Source organism: Mauremys reevesii, linkage group 4 (genome assembly GCF_016161935.1).
Source record: "Mauremys reevesii isolate NIE-2019 linkage group 4, ASM1616193v1, whole genome shotgun sequence".
Taxonomy (NCBI): domain Eukaryota; kingdom Metazoa; phylum Chordata; order Testudines; family Geoemydidae; genus Mauremys; species Mauremys reevesii.
Window position 1 is genome coordinate 44,110,577 of NC_052626.1, and position 18,622 is coordinate 44,129,198.

Genomic DNA, 18,622 nt, shown 5'->3' on the forward strand with positions numbered 1-18,622 from the left:
AATCATAGTGCTAATGAAGCCTTTTTGTATTAGGCCTGAGTGAACCAAAGTTATGCTATGCTTGCCCAAACCGTGTTGGAAAGCTTACAGAACTTATTAGACTGAAGGCCGTGTATTTACCTATGTCAGCTATTTTGCTTATCAGCTTGTTTGGCTCCCCAAGTGTATGCAGCTGCGTTCACATGTATGTATCCAAAGCATCTAGTACAAAGGGTCAACAGGTGTATCTTGTTTCCCCTTCAGAATGACAAATGTATCCTCAACAGCTGTATGTATCTTGTAGCCCCCACAAAATGATATATGTATCCTGCGTACCCAATTATACCCTAATAGATCCATGTACAGGGTCTATAGGTCAGCCAAATAACGTAAATGAGACGTCAACAAAGTTGTTTGTTACTGGGTATAAAGGTAGGCCCGTTTGGCCATGTGGGGTGTGTCTCTTTCTCTGGCACTAGCCGAGAGGAGCACCCGCTCAGCTGACCGATCAATAAAGGGTGTGGTACTCGTCTTCCTGTCTCCGTGCCTCCTTGGTGTAATTAGGTAAGCTCCAGGGGGAAACGAGCCCTTTTGGCTAACACATAGGGTAAACACAAAAAACAATAACTGTAATATTTTCTTTTTACCCGCTACCTAAATAGGAGTTTGCAACTGAACTCTCATTCAGTCCTGAAGATACTGAAGGTACCAAAGAGACAATCCAAACTACAACCTTCCTGTACATTATTCGATTTTTATTTCCTTCCCTCTTGGCCTGGGATATAATCTAACCCCATAAATGTCACTGTAATTGCAGAATGCTTGATCTTAAAATGAAATGAAATGCATCAAGTTGCCATCACCAAAGACTGAAGTCCTTTGTAAAATAGATATAGCAGAGGAAGCTGAAGTGAAGGATCCATTAAACTGGCTGGCATTTGTGCCTTAACTCTGTTTGGCAGAAACCCCTTTTAAGAGTGCAAACTCAGTATAGTGCCAATACTGGTCACTCCTAGGCCTTTCTACAGAGACTTGTAAGGGAGGGCTGATTGAGACAACAGTATTTTTTAAAGAGACAATTGCTCACTAGGAAGTGGGTGGAGACTGCCAACTCAGTTCATTATACTACCAAACCTAGCTATCAATTGGTCCAGATTTTGGATTCCCTACATAACTGTGCTAGATTCAAAGCAACCTAGATGTGTGTATTGTGGCAAGGCACCTTCTCGGTCTCCCCAGCTTCCGCTGCTTTTAGCCCTGGCAAGACAGGCTTGGTAAAATAATCCCTTTTGGTGGCACAGGGGAAGGCCGCTCTTTCCCTCCACCAGTCTTTTTAGCTTGTTTTTCTCCCTTACGGAGGGAATACAACCTCCCCTCCTGGTGAGGCTCACTGTCTTGCTACTCCTAGCCTGCTAGCAGCAGCAGCAGGATTCCTTCCTTCCCTCCCTCCCTTAGGGGAGGGTTTAAAAAGGTTTCAGGCAGTCCTTAGTTGGAATCAGCTGATCCTAATTAACCTCAGGTAGCTCCCTCTCAGCTGATTCTAATTGATACTCTGGTAACCCCTTCTCAGCTGAACCTGACTGACCTGTAGTTACCCCCCCCCCCAACTGATAGGGAGGAGGGCCTTTTAACCCTCTGAGACTGATTTCTAACCCCCTCCCTCTTGTAGCTATCTGTCCTGAGTTTATCACAGTAGGTATGTTTTTCCTAAATGACAGTTCTACAATCTATCCAGTCTTTCCTTCACCATATAATGTGCCCTTCTTCTAGGAATGTTCCCAATCATTAAAATGCCTCACTATGGATGACTTTTTAACAAGCCTTCTTATTTCACTCCTGTGTTCTGAAATCCTACCCAGCAGATTTTTCAACATTTCACCTTCATTCTCTAAATGAACTGCAGGGATATAAACAATGTCCATGTTAGGAGTGATCCTCTGAGTCATGCCATACTTCCTGCCAGGGCAGAGGTGATGGACTATATTGCTTTTAATTAAATGATGGCCCCTAGACAGACAAAATTATGCCATGTAACACTTCATCTAATCAAATGTATTAAAAAGTGGGAGGAGGGTGTGCATCTCCATGTCAGACTATCCCCAAGAGTTGGAAGCCTTTATATGAAATCAGAAGAGGGAGTGAGAAAATTCATTTAATATATTGTTGGTTTACAAACATGCCAATGGATCTTTATAATCTTGTTAATCTCAAATGAAAATGCACTGCTAGATGACACAGAATTCTCTTGTCTAGATTTTCTACATTCTTCTGCTGTATTTTTCCCTTTGGCTTTTCCTAGGTATTTTTCTTGTGAACGTCACCTATTTTTAAAAAATCACAATCATATTGCAGCAGTGTGTCGGCAGAGAATTATACTACAGAGAAGCTGCAAAATCCTGGAGGTGATCTGTATTACAATGCATTGTCACCAGCACTTATCAAGTCCTGCAGTCTGTCTCTACAATTGCAGTCACTCATTTTGAACCCACCAAATACAAAGGAGCTCTTTTTAATTACAATTATAATTTTCCTCATAACAGCAGTTACTTTTGTCTATTGGTTTCCTGCATGGGGTGATGAACAGTTTATTACCCATCTTGATTCTTAGCATGTTTAGTTAATTATGTTGATGTATACCAGTCAAATGTAAAAATCACATTCTTTAAGGAAGGTCATAGCTCCATATCATAACAAAATAGCATAATTATATCAATCACCATAATGCACAGAACATCATATATTTTACCTTTCATTGCAGAAAATCAGATATGGCTCCGGTACGTGAACTGACCAGAGTTTGGAATATGAAAGGAGTATATTGGATTATATGGGCATATACTGTACTTCTTAAATAATATTCCCTTTCAGCCCTCATTCAGAATGATGTTAATCAATAGGCTAATCAAAATCAAAGGATGGTGGTTTCTAGGGCAGCAGTTGGGTTAAGGACAGTCTCTTACAATTCCTTTGGGGCCTGATCCAAAACCCAGAATAGCCAATGAAAAGATTCTCATTATACGGCGCTTAGCACAATAGATCCCTGATGCTGATTTGGCCGTTTGAATGCTGCTGCAATATCAATAAGCCAACAGCGTCATTTTCATCAAGTGGAAAGCTAATTTTCAGACTTTAAACCAGCGAAATATCCTGACTGATGTCATTTATAGCCTGAAATTTTAAGAAAAGTTCATGTGCCTATGGCATACGACAGTAAAGCACTAACAAATGGTCATAGAACAGTATCTCAAAAACAAGATTAAACTGGTATGTAATGGAGGCTGCACTGTGTCTTTTTGTAGAATTAAGGCATTTCAGGGGCCATGTATAAAATTAGTCTAAGAAGATTATCCTGGGTGAGAGCTCTCTTATACATTTCTTTTTAATTTATTTTTCAAATTGACTGTGAGCCAAGCACTTTCACTATTCCTTTTTTTTTAAAGCAAGAAAAAGAACCACTGCAAAAGTGAAAATCAGAATTAAAGATTAAAATTTCTGATTCAAAGCATTAGTTGCCCCAAAGATTTCAGGTGATGCCGTTTGTTTTGGGCTGCCAATCAATGGGAGTCTGTGGGCACACACTAAATCCCAGTTAGCAGATAGCAGCATACGAGAACGTTTAGTTATACATTAAAGTTGAATTAAGGTTCATTTACTCTCGATTCATAGCAAAACCATCTATGAGGAGTCATAATATGATAATCAATATTTCAACCCCAGATGCCTTTATCAATGTCATGCCTCAGATTGAAGTATAATTCTTATAGGTCTCCTTTTATGATTATGAAGAGAGAATGAAACTAACTTGACACATAAGAACTTCCATACTGGGTCATAGAAAGGTCCATCTAACCCAGTATCCTGACTTCCAACAGTGGCCAATGCTCGATGATTCAGAAGGAACAAATAGAACAGGTAATCATCAAGTGATCCATCCACTGTTGTCCATTCCCACTTTCTGGCAAACAGAGGTTAGGGACACCATCCCTGCCCATACTGGCTAATAACCATTGATGGACCTATCCTCCATGAACATATCTAGTTCTTTTTTGAACCCTATTATAGTCTTGGACTTCACAAGATCCTCTGTCAAAGAGTTTCACAAGTTGACTGTGCACTGTGTGAAGAAGTACTTCCTTTTGTTTGTTTTAAACCTGTAGCCTATTAATCTAATTTTGTGACCTCTGGTTCTTGTGTTATGAGAAGGAGTAAATAACACTTCCTTTCTCCACACCAGTCATGATCTATCATATCCCCCCTTAGTCCTCTCTTTTCCAAGCTGAAAAGTCCCAGTTTATTAATCTCTCCTCAATTCAACAATTATGTGTAAGAAATCTTTTTTTTTCCTGAATTTATTTAGTGGATTTGTGTGTGTGCATGCCAGTCTTAAATGCTCTTAATCCTTTTATACCAACATCTGTCTTCTTATTGCTCTCTCCATTTTGAATACAATAATGACATACGTGATGAGAATTTTGTCACAGTATCATAGAATCATAGAAGATTAGGATTGGAAGAGAGCTCAGGAGGTCATCTAGTCCAACTCCCTGCTCAGTGCAGGACCAACAGCAACTAAATCATCCCAGCCAGGACTTTGTCAAGCCAGGCCTTAAAAACCTCTAAGGATGGAGATTGCACCACCTCCCAAGGTAACCCATTCCAGTGCTTCACCACCCTCCTAGTGAAATAGTTTTTCCTAATAGCCAACCTAGACTTCCCCCGCTGCAATTTGAGACCATTGCTCCTTGTTCTGTCATCTGCCACCACTGAGAACAGCCTAGTTCCATCCTCTTTGGAACCCCACTTCAGGTAGTTGAAGGCTGCTATCAAATCCCCCCTCATTCTTCTCTTCTGCAGACTAAATAAGCCCAGTTCCCTCAGCCTCTCCTCATAAGTCATGTGCCCCAACCCCCTAATCATTTTTGTTGCCCTCTGCTGGACTCCCTCCAATTTGTTCACATCCTTTCTGTAGTGGTGGGCCCAACACTGGACGCAATACTCCAGATGTGGCCTCACCAGTGCCGAATAGAGGGGAATAATACTTCCCTCGATCTGCCAGCAGTGCTCTTACTAATGCATCCCAATATGCTGTTAGCCTTCTTGGCAACAAGGGCACACTGTTGACTCATACCAGCTTTTCATCCACTGTAATCCCCAGGTCCTTTTCTGCAGAACTGCAGCTTAGCCAGTTGGTCCCCAGCCTGTAACAGTGCATGGGATTCTTCTGTCCTAAGTGCAGGACTCTGCACTTGTCCTTGTTGAACCTCATTAGATTTCTTTTGGCCCAATCCTCCAATTTGTCTAGGTCACTCTGGAACCTATCCCTACACTCCAGTGTATCTACCTCTCCCCCCCAGCTTAGTGTCATCCGCAAACTTGCTGAGTGTGCAATCCATCCTATCATCCAGATCATTAATGAAGATATTGAACAAAACACTCCACTTGATACTGACTGCCAACTAGACATTGAGCCATTGATCGCTACCCGTTGAGCCTGACGGTCTAGCCAGATTTCTCTCTGCCTTGTAGTCCATTCATCCAATCCATACTTCTTTAACTTGCTGGCAAGAATACTGTGGGAGACCATATCAAAAGCTTTGCTAAACTCAAGGTAAATCACATCCACCACTTTCCTCATATTTTAAGCATCAGAATACCTTACTCAATAAATGTTTTGCTTAATCATAGATTTAGTGAGTAATATTTTCTGAGTGCTTGTGATACAATATAGTGTTTTAGAAAGTAACTTGGAAAGCCACTATCCATCACACTACTCTATATTTCAGGTATTCCATATTAAGTTTGTTTTATTATGCTTTGTCATATAATTGTAAAACTACCTCAGTGTTATAGACAGTATAATTGAATCACACTTCCTGATTTGGGGGGCTGATCCTACTCCCACTAAAATCAATGGCAAAACTCACATTGAGTTTGATGGGAGCAGGATTCAGTCCAATATCTGTATCATTCAAGTGTTCTAAAAAGATTTAGGGCTCAAGCCTCTGGTGCAGCTGAGCACCCTATTAAAGCCAGTGCGGTTCCACATGGGCGTGGTGCTTCAGTAATACAGAGCTGATTGCAGTATTTGGGGCTTAAATACAGACCAAGGCCCATTCAGCAAAGCATTTTATCATATGCTTAGCTTTAAGCACATGATGACCTACTAGATGCTTAGTGCTTTGTTGAATGGGGGTGGAATTACTCAGGTGCTTACTCAGGGTCTTACTCATGTAAGACCAAAACAACAACAAAAAACCCTTCACACAAACAATACAATGAAAAGCCCGATATTGCCAACAGCACAATATGCTGAAATGGAAAACTAAAAGATCTTGAACATTGCCCTGATGTACAGAGACGGTTACCTGATGTTCTGTTTAAACTGGCCCTTGGTCTGCTAACAAACTGGTGCAGATGATTTAAACTGATGTATACAGGTAAAACATTCCTCTCAAGGAGGAAAATAAAATGACATTATTGCACGTATTCGTTATTTTGGTCAGTAATAATTGGCCATGCCTCATGAAATGTGATCCAATTATACCTTACATGTAGCATAAAGCTTTGTCACATTTTGGTGTTTTGCTTTAATTTGGCTAAATAGTAGTCCTCTTGCAATTACTAAAACCAACATTGTTGGTTAGAGTTTTTGATTCATCTCCCCGGTGTAACATTAAAAATCCCTCCATTTTTAGAGCCAAGGAGGTGTGCTACTGCCACAAACACTTCACTCATGTACCATGTTGCTGCTCTTTATACCCAGCAGGTTCTGTAGTGAAGTGCCAAATAACGATGATACACTTTGGATGAAAGTGTGGATGTTGGTAGGGAGGACTGGTACTTTAGAGACCCATAACATATCAGAAGATTCTGCAGCACTTCAGAAAACTTTGTGGCACAGACAAAACCACATCTATTTTAACTCGAATCAGAACTAGTTTAATCATTAAAACAAAAATCCAAAATGACTAACATCTTTGTAAACAAAACAAACTAAAGTACCTACTGATATAATCAAATAAAACCAACATGTCATAATCTGTCACCATTGATCAGATTACAAACAGCCATCCGAATCCCTTATTGCCACTGGTCAGCAGCTATTCACATGAGCATTTCCACTGAAGTCAATGGAAATACGGAATTCACAATCCATAGTGAACTCATGGAGCCAAATTCAGATCTAGTGTAAGATAGCTTGACTTCACTTATACCAGCAGAGTTGCACCCACTTGCAGCAGGTCTGTGTTTCGGCTCTGGCATCATTGGTTCAGTTTTGTAAGTAAGAACAGTGAAAGAAAATTAAACAATTCTAAAATATCAGTATAGAAAACACAAAACCTAGTAAATTTACCCAAATATATGTAGCCTCCTGGTGACTATTTCTTCAGTCTCCATTTCAAATTTCAACACAGGAAAATATATCATCTCACTACCACCTTCCATAACACATTCGCTTACTCTTGGAATGAAAATGTTAAAGAGAGAGGCAAGAAAGAGGTTTTTCACTTTTCTTCTGTGTCCACATTACTGTCAAATTATTATACTAGTGTAATCCCCCCAAGAGTTTATTAGTTTATTTCCAGGTTATGCACCATGTTGTACTGTGACTTCTTCAAATATAGCAAGCTAAACAAAGTATTAGGAAAGTTTTTGGAAAATCCAGGGTGTTGCATATGTGGGTGCTGGAGAGGGGACTGTAGGTGGAAGAGGTGGGGAGGGGCCCCCATTTTCTCTGGCCCAGCGCCCCACAAAACACTAATCTGCCTCTGTGGCCAAGTTTCAATTCTGCATTCCACCTGCCTAAATGATCTCTGTATATCCAATTGGATAGGGTACTGTTGTTCACTCCTTGACCTGTTAATAGTTTCATTGTGTGCTGTTACACAGCTTCCAAGTTCCTCATCAGAGGTAGCTGCATTTAAGTGGTGGACAAAAAATGATTCCTTTGTGTGTTTTGTACAGTGTTTTGGTTTCCATCCAGAAGAAAGGTGCTATATAAATGGAAGGTATTGTAACTAAGATGCTCCTCTTAGAGATCTGTCAGCAAAGGCTTTGGCTAAAGATTGAAACCCGTAGCTAGTAAGTAGCACAATTTTTTTGCACAACTCAGGGAGATGAATACTAATTATTTCTGAGAGGAAAGAAATTATCTAGAAAGGGTGATGACTAGAAAGCGTTTTGTGCCACTTTACACTTTGGGTGAGCACCCGGGAAGTCTATTTTTAAGGTGCTTGGTTCACAAAGTGTGTCCTGTTCTAGCAGGTTACATGTTAATTGACATAGAAGTGCTAGTTCCACAGCTCTCCATTATTAATATTACCTCTCATTTCCACTTCATAGTCAATGTCACAATAATCTTACAAAAAGCTGACACCGAGTAGAGCAGTCATTTAGGGTCTAATTTTCAGGGGTGCTGCCATACAAAAGGAAGGAGTTGGTATGCTCAGGAACTCTGAAAATCAGACCCTTAATATTTTTCTTTTCTTTTTATTTTAGTTTAAAGAGCTAAAATATATAAAGAGAGAAAACACGGTAAAACCATTGTCCCTGGTTGAAGGAAATGCATGATACCTCATAGAAAAAAGCCTCCTAAAGGAGATGTGGATATTTAAAGTGGAAAAAATTAAGGGACTGTCAGTGGGAGATGGACTTGCTACTTTTAATTTGTCTTTGAAAATCTCCCCCAAATGAGGTCCCATACTTTTTAGAGACCAATAAACCAAACAACTAAAATTGTTAATAAGTTTGGAATAGCTCTCCCAACTTTAAAACATATTTTAAAAATCCATATTTCTAAGGGGTCTGATCTAAACCTATTGAAATCAATGGGAGTCTTTTGCCTGGAAGGATGTCCCTAACATGCATTCCTACCAAGAACTTTGGCAGGTTTCAGAGTGGTAGCCATGTTAGTCTGTATCAGCAAAAACAACAAGGAGTACTTGTGGCATTAATTAACCCAGAGTATGTATTAATACCTGAGGGGCAAACAGTTGTGAATATCTCTCTACCAGTGTTATAGAGGGCAAACAATTTATGAGTTTACCCTGTATAAGCTTTATACAGGGTAAAATGGATTTATTTGGGGATTGGGATTCTGAGTGTTAAGGACAGGAACACTTAAGATGCTTTCAGTTTAAGCCTACAGCTGTTAGGGGATGTGGTTCAGACCTGGGTCTGGGTTTGCAGCAGGCTAGCAGGTCTGGCTCAAACCAGGCAGGGCACTGAAGTCCCAAGCTGCCAGGGCAGGCAGGCAGGGGCAGAAGTAGTCTTGGCACATTGGTTGGCAGACCCAAGGGGGTTTCTGTGATCCACCCCATCACAGATTATTCCTGTGAGGAGCAGAAATAATCTGCCCCAGAGACCCTGCATAAAGGTCGTAGTCAAGTATGGTGCTATACCCAGGCACATATAAAACAGACCTTTGTTATAATGAAGATTATTCTCCTCACAAACTGTCATTCCCCAGGGTACAATCCGGATTGTTGAACACCCTCAGTTCTCCAGTCTGGGTGCCTTTTACACTGCTTTGCTGTGAGAGGAGCCACTCCTGGCCTGCTCACACACAGCCTCCAGCATGTAAATTACTCCCAACTGAGTATATGAGTGCTTCTAGCCAGCCACTTCTGAATTATATTGCAGAGACACACCAGCAAATTCCCAGTCCTAGACTTGTCCCCAGAAATGTGCATCTTGTACCAGCCAGCTCTCTCCTTCTGGACAGTACAAGCTCATAGAAAGTCTGTCATTTCATTAGTAGAAAATGATATGCAAAACCCCCTAGTATCTCAATTGAAGGTTCCCAAACACTTCAATCCAAACATACTGATGTAGCTAAAACAATAAAACATGCATTTTAACTACAGAAAGATGGGTTTTAAGTGATTACAAACAATGAGGCATAAAAGTCAGAATTGGTTATGAAGAAATAAAAGGTATAACACAAAGTAATACCTAACTTAACAAGCTAAGCGAACCATATGTTCACAGCAGTCTGGCTGGATTTCTTGAGTCAGGACCACTCCACCAGTTCACTGATGCTTCCTTTGTCTTTCAAACGTTGTTGATGCTGTGAGTAAAGATGAGGGAAGAGAGGTGATTTGAGGCCTTTGTTCCTCATTTTTATATCTTTTCCTCCTCTTTGAGAATCATCTCCAGTTGGGATTCAGGCAACAACCAGTCTGTTTACATGGGAACCCCCAACTGTTCTGTTGCCAAGATGTAGATTTCTCACTCACACCCCTCTTCCTGCCAGAGAATGGCCACTTACCAAGGTGATAGTTCATTTGATTTTGTTGACACCTGGCGTCAGTTTGTCTTTGTCTCTGAGGAACTGGTTTGGGATGCTTCCCCAAATCTGGAATATGTCTTAGTAACATCATACAGTAGAATCTTATAATTTTACATACAATATTGCCACACATATTTTACCAGGACAATAATAATCAGTGAAGTATGAATTTTCAAATGATGCCTTACCAGGCATACTTTGTACAAAAATTATCATAGACTTGAAAAAATGGTGAACATAGGGGTACAGGCTGTCACACAAAGACATACATACAGTGAGAAAACTTCAGTCTAAGTTGTAGAAGTCCTGCCAGGAAAAGAATTCCCTCCAGGAGTGGTGACAGACTATCTCTTCACCTATGCATCTGCAAGGACACTGGAAGCAGTATGTGCTGGGAGAGAGGGGATCATGCTGCGGTAAGGTTTATATGCACTCCCGGGGAGCTTTTTTTGCCCAGTTTATGGCTCCTTTTTGCTGCTGGAGCAGCACAAAGAATCTGGTCCACAGTGTTCCAAATTCACTCCAGGCTCTCAGACTGGTGTTTATTTGAAGAATACCCATTTCATAGTACTGGCATTGTTCTCTCTTGCTACTTTACCTTCTTGCAGATATAAGTGAAGTATAGCTAATCAGCCTCTTCATCTGACTGCATCCTAATGAAGGCCAGAGACAGAAACGTTAGCACCAATGCTCAATAAAAATAATTGGAGAGAAGAAACAAATTCATGTAATGATACAGTTGAATATTATTCTGTTGTGTAAAAAAAATTACTTGGAGAAATGCTAGCTATCAAATGGAATGAATTTATAACAACTGAGGAGATTCATCTGAGAACCCAACAACCCCCTATCTCTAACAGTATCCAGAACAGAAGAAGGAAATATCTGGAACACGCATTAAGAATTAAGCCAGAGTGCCTCCCGTGCCATTTGGCAGCTGGAGAAACACACAAAAGGGGCCGACTGAAAGAATTCCTCCATAGAACAGTACTTAGTGTGCGGAAACGTATGGGATTTAACAAGACAGAGGACTTGCAGAGAAGGGCCAAGGGTAGACAAGGATGGCAGAGCCCCATTCATGACATAAGCAATGTCTGACAGTGCAGGAAAGATTCAGATTTAGTTTAGTGTCAGGAGGTGGTTTTCAAAAGATGAAACATACAACAAAAGTTTTGGCCTTTGGCTTCTTGACAGATTTGCAAGCTTCAGTATTTCTTATTTTGGTATAAGTGAAGCACCCTTTTTGCCAGCGAAATTAGCTTTTGAAAGACTTTCCAATGAGGGTACGTGCAAGTTGTACATCACAGAGGATATGTATAAAAGGAATTTTGCCAATTCGTGCAATAACAGTGTTTCATAAATGCCTCACACATGTTCAGTTCTGCTGCAAAAATTTCAGTGAAGCAAACATCTGCCCTTTTCATTCCTAATATATTAGTAATGAGGGCACATGTTTGGTGTTAGCAACATGAATCCAATTAGATCAAAGGCAGTTTTGGAATGCTGACTAGACAGCGAAGGAGGAATCTGGAACAGAGGTATAAAAATTGATCTTTCTACCATGCACTTTATATCCAAAGGGACTCAGATACTTGACCCCTGACTCTTTGTAATGGAAATTCTTACAGCTGGATATACGAGGCATGTTGGAGGCACAACACACACACTATACTTTGAGTACTCGTAGCTGTGAAATGACCCATTGGTGGATGTGCTGTGAAGTGTAATTTAGGCTACTACACTGCACACCAGTGCCAGCAGCATATAGAATTTGTGTAGCAACACACCGCAGTGAAAAGCAAGCTGCATCCACACTGGAGCGTAGCTACATATCAGTGAACGGCTCTGGCAGTGGGGAAAAGCTGCCGCTGGAGGGGAGCCATCGGACCCTTTCTATATTGTCTCCTGCCTACCAAGCCTTTCCCTGCTGCTGGAGTCTTTCCCTTCTGCAGGGAAAGACTCCAGACGTGGGAGGCAGTGGGATACTAGACAGCTGGGGTGAGTAGAGAGCTGTGTAGGGTACGTACTCGTGTACATATTGACAGGCTTAAGGGGTGTCTTTACTCTCCAAAACAGTGCCTCACCATCTCCATTGCTATTTATACCCATGCTAGGGCATCTACCTGTGTATGTGCACTACACACTGCCAAAAAGAAAAGCGCAGTATAGATGTATCTGAAGAGAAGATCTGAGGCAGCTCCAAATTATGGCAAAGGTCAAACTAGCCTCTAGCAGCACCATGGCTCCCCCACCTTCACTTCCTCAGCTGTGCTGAGCAGAACTCTGACACACCTGAGGATCTAGGCCCGGATCTTCAGAGAGCATCTGACTGAACCCACATATCAGAAATCAAAGTGATTTTTTTTCTTTTCCATCATCCTCAAGGAATTACACACAAATAATCGGTAAGAAACTGTTCACTTGATTCCATACTGTTAATGCACATCCAAAGGTGTTCTAACAATTGTGTTGTTTGTTTTCTGTCTGTGTTTACCCACACAGCAGCACTGGCACTCTGAGTCGCTGCATGTTTTAACATCTTTTTATTATTCTGTTTGGTCAATTTGTTCTTGTACCTTCTACTTTTTCAAACACTTTCTGTTCAGCCTGCAGCTGCTTGAAATCTCTATTCTGCTTTGTAGCAGCATCTTTCAGTTTCTTCAATTTCTTCTTCATAGCATAACTGTTCTTGCATTCATCTCTCACATGAGCATAGTCCAGATAATGCTGCTGGCATACCTAAAGCTCCCTTTCTCTTACAGTTCTGCTTTCAGAGCTCTGCAGTTCTGGCAGGCCACAACCTCTCCTTTAGTTGTAAGATAATATGTTTGGTTTCCTCTGAGTCAGTATCATGATCTTTTGTCACCATTTCCAGACAAAGCCTGAAGATCCTGTACCTTAGCTTTATATTTGTCTCATCCATAGCTGATGGCTTCCCTTTTCCTGACTTGGGTTAGGATTCTGTCATTGGGATAAACATTGTGTCATGGAGTAATTTTACTTGTCAAATTTGACATTCCTTTCCAAATATGGGGGAACCTCAGTGTGGGTACAACTCCCCTCACCTTCTCCAAGCGTCTTGAGACTTATAGACTCTCATAAAAAGTACTTGTGGCACCTTAGAGACTAACAAATTTATTTCAGCATAAGCTTTTGTAGGCTACAACTCACTTCTTCACATGCATAGAATGGAACACACAGACAGCAGATATGCATACTTCCACCTTTTCATGTTCTCTCTATGTATAAATATCTCCTGTCTGTGTGTTCCATTCTATGCATCCGAAGAAGTGAGCTGTAGCCCACAAAAGCTTATGCTGAAATAAATTTTAGTCTCAGGTGCCACAGGTACTCCTGTTCTTTTTGTGGATACAGACTAACACGGCTGCTACTCTGAAACCTGTCATACAAAGTAGTTGGTCTTGCCATGGGATCTGCAGATTGTTCTTCTGCTAGAGAGGATGAATGTCCTCCTAAATGAGGAGAGGGACCACAACATTTCAGCACATACTTACTGCCCAGACTTGTACAGCCTGTAGTAGTGAGCCATTTTGTTCTCTCTCAGATTTGCTGCTTATGGCATATTGATTAAGGATTGCGGCTTGTTCTTGATACCAGATGCTTACATTGTTTTGACATTTGTGACGGGGTGTGCATACCCCACACTGGGCCGGAAGGAGTTAACACCACACTGTGGGTGAGGAATTCTCACCCCTCAGACCATAGTAGGCATGCTCCAAGTGCTATGCCAGTATAAAAGGGAGCAGCCCGGCTCAGTCTGACTGACCGCTGGAGAGGGAGGACCGTTGGTGGAGTCTCCAGCTGAGAAGCCATCACAGCCCTTGCCTGCAGGAGCTGGAGATCCCAGGAACCAGACTGGATATCTCTGGCCAATGGAGCCTCAGGGAATTACCCATGCTGAGGAACCCAGAGACCCTGATACTCCATGGACTACAGCTTCAGGAAGCACAGTAGAAAGTGATGCAGGGAGGGTGAGCAAGTGGTATCTTCCACCCATGTAAGATCAGCATGTTTCGGTGGGATTCCCCACTGGCCCAGTGGCAGACCATTCCGCCACTGATACGGCTCTGAGTCGGGGTCCGGTGGAGTCAGTGGGCCCAGGCCCCCTACCCGGGCCACCATCCCATTGATGGCGGCCCCTCAGGTATTGGCCACTAGGCCATACTGCCCTATATTCGAGAGCTGTTATATTGACTCTGGCCACTAGGCCGTGCTGCTCTGAACACAAGGGCTGCTGTATTTACTCTGGCCACTAGGTCACGCTGCTCTGAACACAAGGGACACTGCTTTCACTCTGACCCTTGGACTTCAGTGTGTTGAGGTCTGAGACAGTCAGGTAGGCAATAATTGTGGTGTCCACACACACATAATCCACCCTGGCAGCCGGCAGGGGATGGGGTGTGCATACACTGCCACAACATTCCAAAAGCACAGGGAATGTTGAGGAGGTCATTGGTGCATCTTGGCTTCTTCTCTTAAAGCCCACATTTGTAGCCTTGAAGAGGCACAATTTAGGACTCTCTGAGATTTCCTCTCTATGTCCACATCAGCAAAGATGTACACAGTAGCTAGCTAGAGTAGCCAGATGTGAAAGGTGTTTAATATTTTGTGTGGTGGTGGTATTGTCTTGCTTGTAAGTATATATACAATTGATAATCAGTGTTAGTTTTGGGGTCTGTGAAGGGGCCCACCCTCACTCTAGTAGAAAGGAGACTAACAAACTGTTCTGGGCTCATTCAGGACTAGCCAGATGCACCTGTAAGGCTTGCTGTGCCTGGAGCAGAGGGAAGCTTAAAAAAGAAAAACCTGCCACAGGAAGGGCTGGTGAACAGGAAGAAGACTTCTGTTCCTCAGAGACAGCTGACCACAGATACAGATCAGCCAAGAGGGAGACAGTCCCAGGCCTCACTGCCTCTGGAACTGCAGAGACCAGCTATAAAGCAGGGTACCCCAAGAGGCAGGGCTGGAGGTAGATGCTAATTAAAGCCACTATGCCTGCTGATAAACCAAGCCCCAAAGGGGTAACCCCAAAAGATTACCTCAGAAGCATACCACCTTTGCCTTTCTTTTCTTTTACTCTGATTCCCCGCTCTCTCAAGGGAAAGAAAGAGAAAAGGACATTTATTTTGTTTGGAGACCCCTCGTGTGCCATGAACAAGGGAGGAATATTATAAACAACTTGAATTGGGGGCTGGTGGGGACTCAGGGGACACCCCCCACCCCCAGGGTCAAAGTATTCACTGAATTCCTTAATGGGCATTGCATAGTCCACTCAAGTTCAGGCAGCCAGGGCACAGGGAAACTCTATCCAAACCCATTTTCCCCAGCCATGACCCATAGCTGGCCACAAGGAGGCAAGTATCAGGGGGTAGCCATGTTAGTCTGTATCCACAAAAACAACAAGGAGTCCGGTGGCACCTTAAAGACTAACAGATTTATTTGGGCATAAGCTTTTGTGGGTAAAAAAAACACTTCTTCAGATGCATGGAGTGAAAATTACAGATGCAGGCATTATATACTGACACACTTCCTGGGCACTACAGTGCAAATAAGTGATGGTCACATAAACACACCTTATACCGGAAACCTACTGACCGCTATACTTACCTACATGCCTCCAGCTTCCATCCAGGACACATCACATGATCCATTGTCTACAGCCAAGCCCTAAGATACAACCAAATTTGCTCCAATCCCTCAGACAGAGACAAACACCTACAAGATCTTTATCAAGCATTCTTAAAACTATAATACCCACCTGGGGAAGTGAGGAAACAGATTGACAGAGCGAGACAGGCACCCAGAAGTCACCTACTACAGGACAGGCCCAACAAGGAAAATAATAGAACACCACTGGCCATCAGATATAGCCTCCAACTAAAACCTCTCCAGAGCATCATCAATAATCTTCAACCTATCCTGGAAAATGATCCCTCACTCTCACAGACCTTGGGAGACAGGCTAGTCCTCGCTTACAGACAGCCCCCCAACCTGAAGCAAATACTCACCAGAAACTACACCCCACACCACAGAAACACTAACCCAGGAACCAAGCCCTGTAACAAACCTCGTTGCCTTCTCTGTCCCCGTATCTACTTTAGTGACACCATCAGAGGACCCAACCACATCAGCCACGCCATCAGGGACCCATTCACCTGCACATCTACTAATGTGATATATGCCATCATGTGCCAGCAATGCCCCTCTGCCATATACATTGGCCAAACCATAAAAGAATAAATGGACACAAATCGGACATCAGGAATGATAACATACAAAAGCCAGTAGGAGAACATTTCAATCTTTCTGGACATTCTATAACAGATTTAAAAGTAGCCGACAAAGAGTTCTGTGGCACCTTATAGACTAACAAATGTATTGGACCATGAGCTTTCATGGGTGAATACCTACTTCAACAAAAAAACCTTCAGAAACAGACTTCAAAGAGAAACTGCAGAACTAAAATTCATTTGCAAATTTAACACCATTAATTTGGGCTTGAATACGGATTGGGAGTGGCTGGCTCTCTACAAAAGAAGCTTTGCCTCTCCTGGAATTGACACCTCCTCATCAATTATTGGGAGTGGACTACATCCACCCTGATCAAATTGGCCCTGCCAACACTGGTTCTCCACTTGTGAGGTAACTCCCTTCTCTTCATGTGTCAGTATATAATGCCGGCATCTGTAATTTTCACTCCATGCATCTGAAGAAGTGGGTTTTTTACCCACGAAAGCTTATGCCCAAATAAATTGGTTAGTCTTTAAGGTGCCACCAGACTCCTCGTTGTTTTACAAGGAGGTAGAGTGATATATGAATCACGAGGCTGGCTGTGTAACTTTGGAGTATTCCTTCGCCTAAGGTGGTTTTCCTGTGTCTTAGTAGGACAGCTTAAGGGTCACTTAGTGCCAATTGAGCAGCTCAAAAATATTACAGCACAGCTGAGGGGGGTATTTATGCACCTAAATATGCAGACAGGTGCTTAGGGGGATTTGTCCTTCTGAGTCAAGGGGGGAGGGATAGCTCATTTTCCAGATAGTCACCTATGACACAGTGATGGATTTTTATGTTCCCAAAACTCAAAACATGCACCATTTGGTGACCTAGAAGGTCATAAATTCTGCTATTTCAAAGAATAAGCTCTGCTGTTGTAATGCAGTATTTTATGCTTGTTTCTCATATTATTTTATGGGAAGTAACTAACTGCTAATATTGTAAACCAAAGGAAAACAATGTTCTCTAGAAGGAGAGAAGGGGCCAGAGTATGTAGCTATTAGGGAATTTGCTTGTGGAATATCTGGCAGTTGACTAGAATGTTTATAAAATATTACAAATGGAATAAATAAACAGTAGCCTTATTATTATGTTTATGTCTAATTCCATCTGGTAAACCTTATTAGGCACACCAGTGATCTCAAACAAACTCATCACGTAAAACTTGTGAGCATCTGCTCAGCAAATGTCACTGGGTGGGCACTGTTCATTTCAAGCCAGAATTCATCCCCCAGGATCCTAATCAAGAGCATAAAGAAAACCTTAAACATCGTGATTCTGAGTTGGTGAAAACTAACTTTTAACATTTCAGTTTTATAAGCCATTGGAATGAGAACTCATGTTCATCATTAGGTTAGTACATTGTGATCTCGGTTTAAAATAGGACTTTTCCTGAGGCCAAATTGATGACTGCACCAGAGATAAAAAGATAAGAAAAGTGATGGAGAGTGGATTGAACACACATGGGTTGAACTCCAACACAGCACTTAGTGTGAGTGTTTACTTTTGTGAAAAATGTTTATAGTTGATAAAAATTGATCTAGACAGTTGAAAAGAACAAAAAAGAGTTTTATTTACAAGTCCAGAACAAAGCTCAGGAGACAGAAAGAGACACGTGAATTGCCATCAGCCTTGGGCTTTTAAAGTACAACTTTTATATCCTTTGAAACTATAACAATTACAAGTCCTCTCTCACCAACATATAAGAAGGGACAAGCTGCAGATGAAGCAGTATGTGCTACCAGACTGTACTGCAGTAGGACCATACACCCATCTACGTATATGTCCCTTATCACCACCATAATACCTGTTTCAGACTCACTAATGAATTTTACCCTCACCACAGTCCTGTGAGATAGGGAAGTACTATCCCCATTTTACACATGGGGAACTGAGGTACAGCCTAGATTAAGTGATTTGCTAAAGAAGTCTTGCACAGAGAGTCCGTGCCTGTGCTAGGAACCAAACCCACATCTTGTGAGTTCTAGCCAAATGCCATATCTATTCAACCATTCTTTCCACCCCAGGAAATATTACAATTTCTGATATTAGCTAATG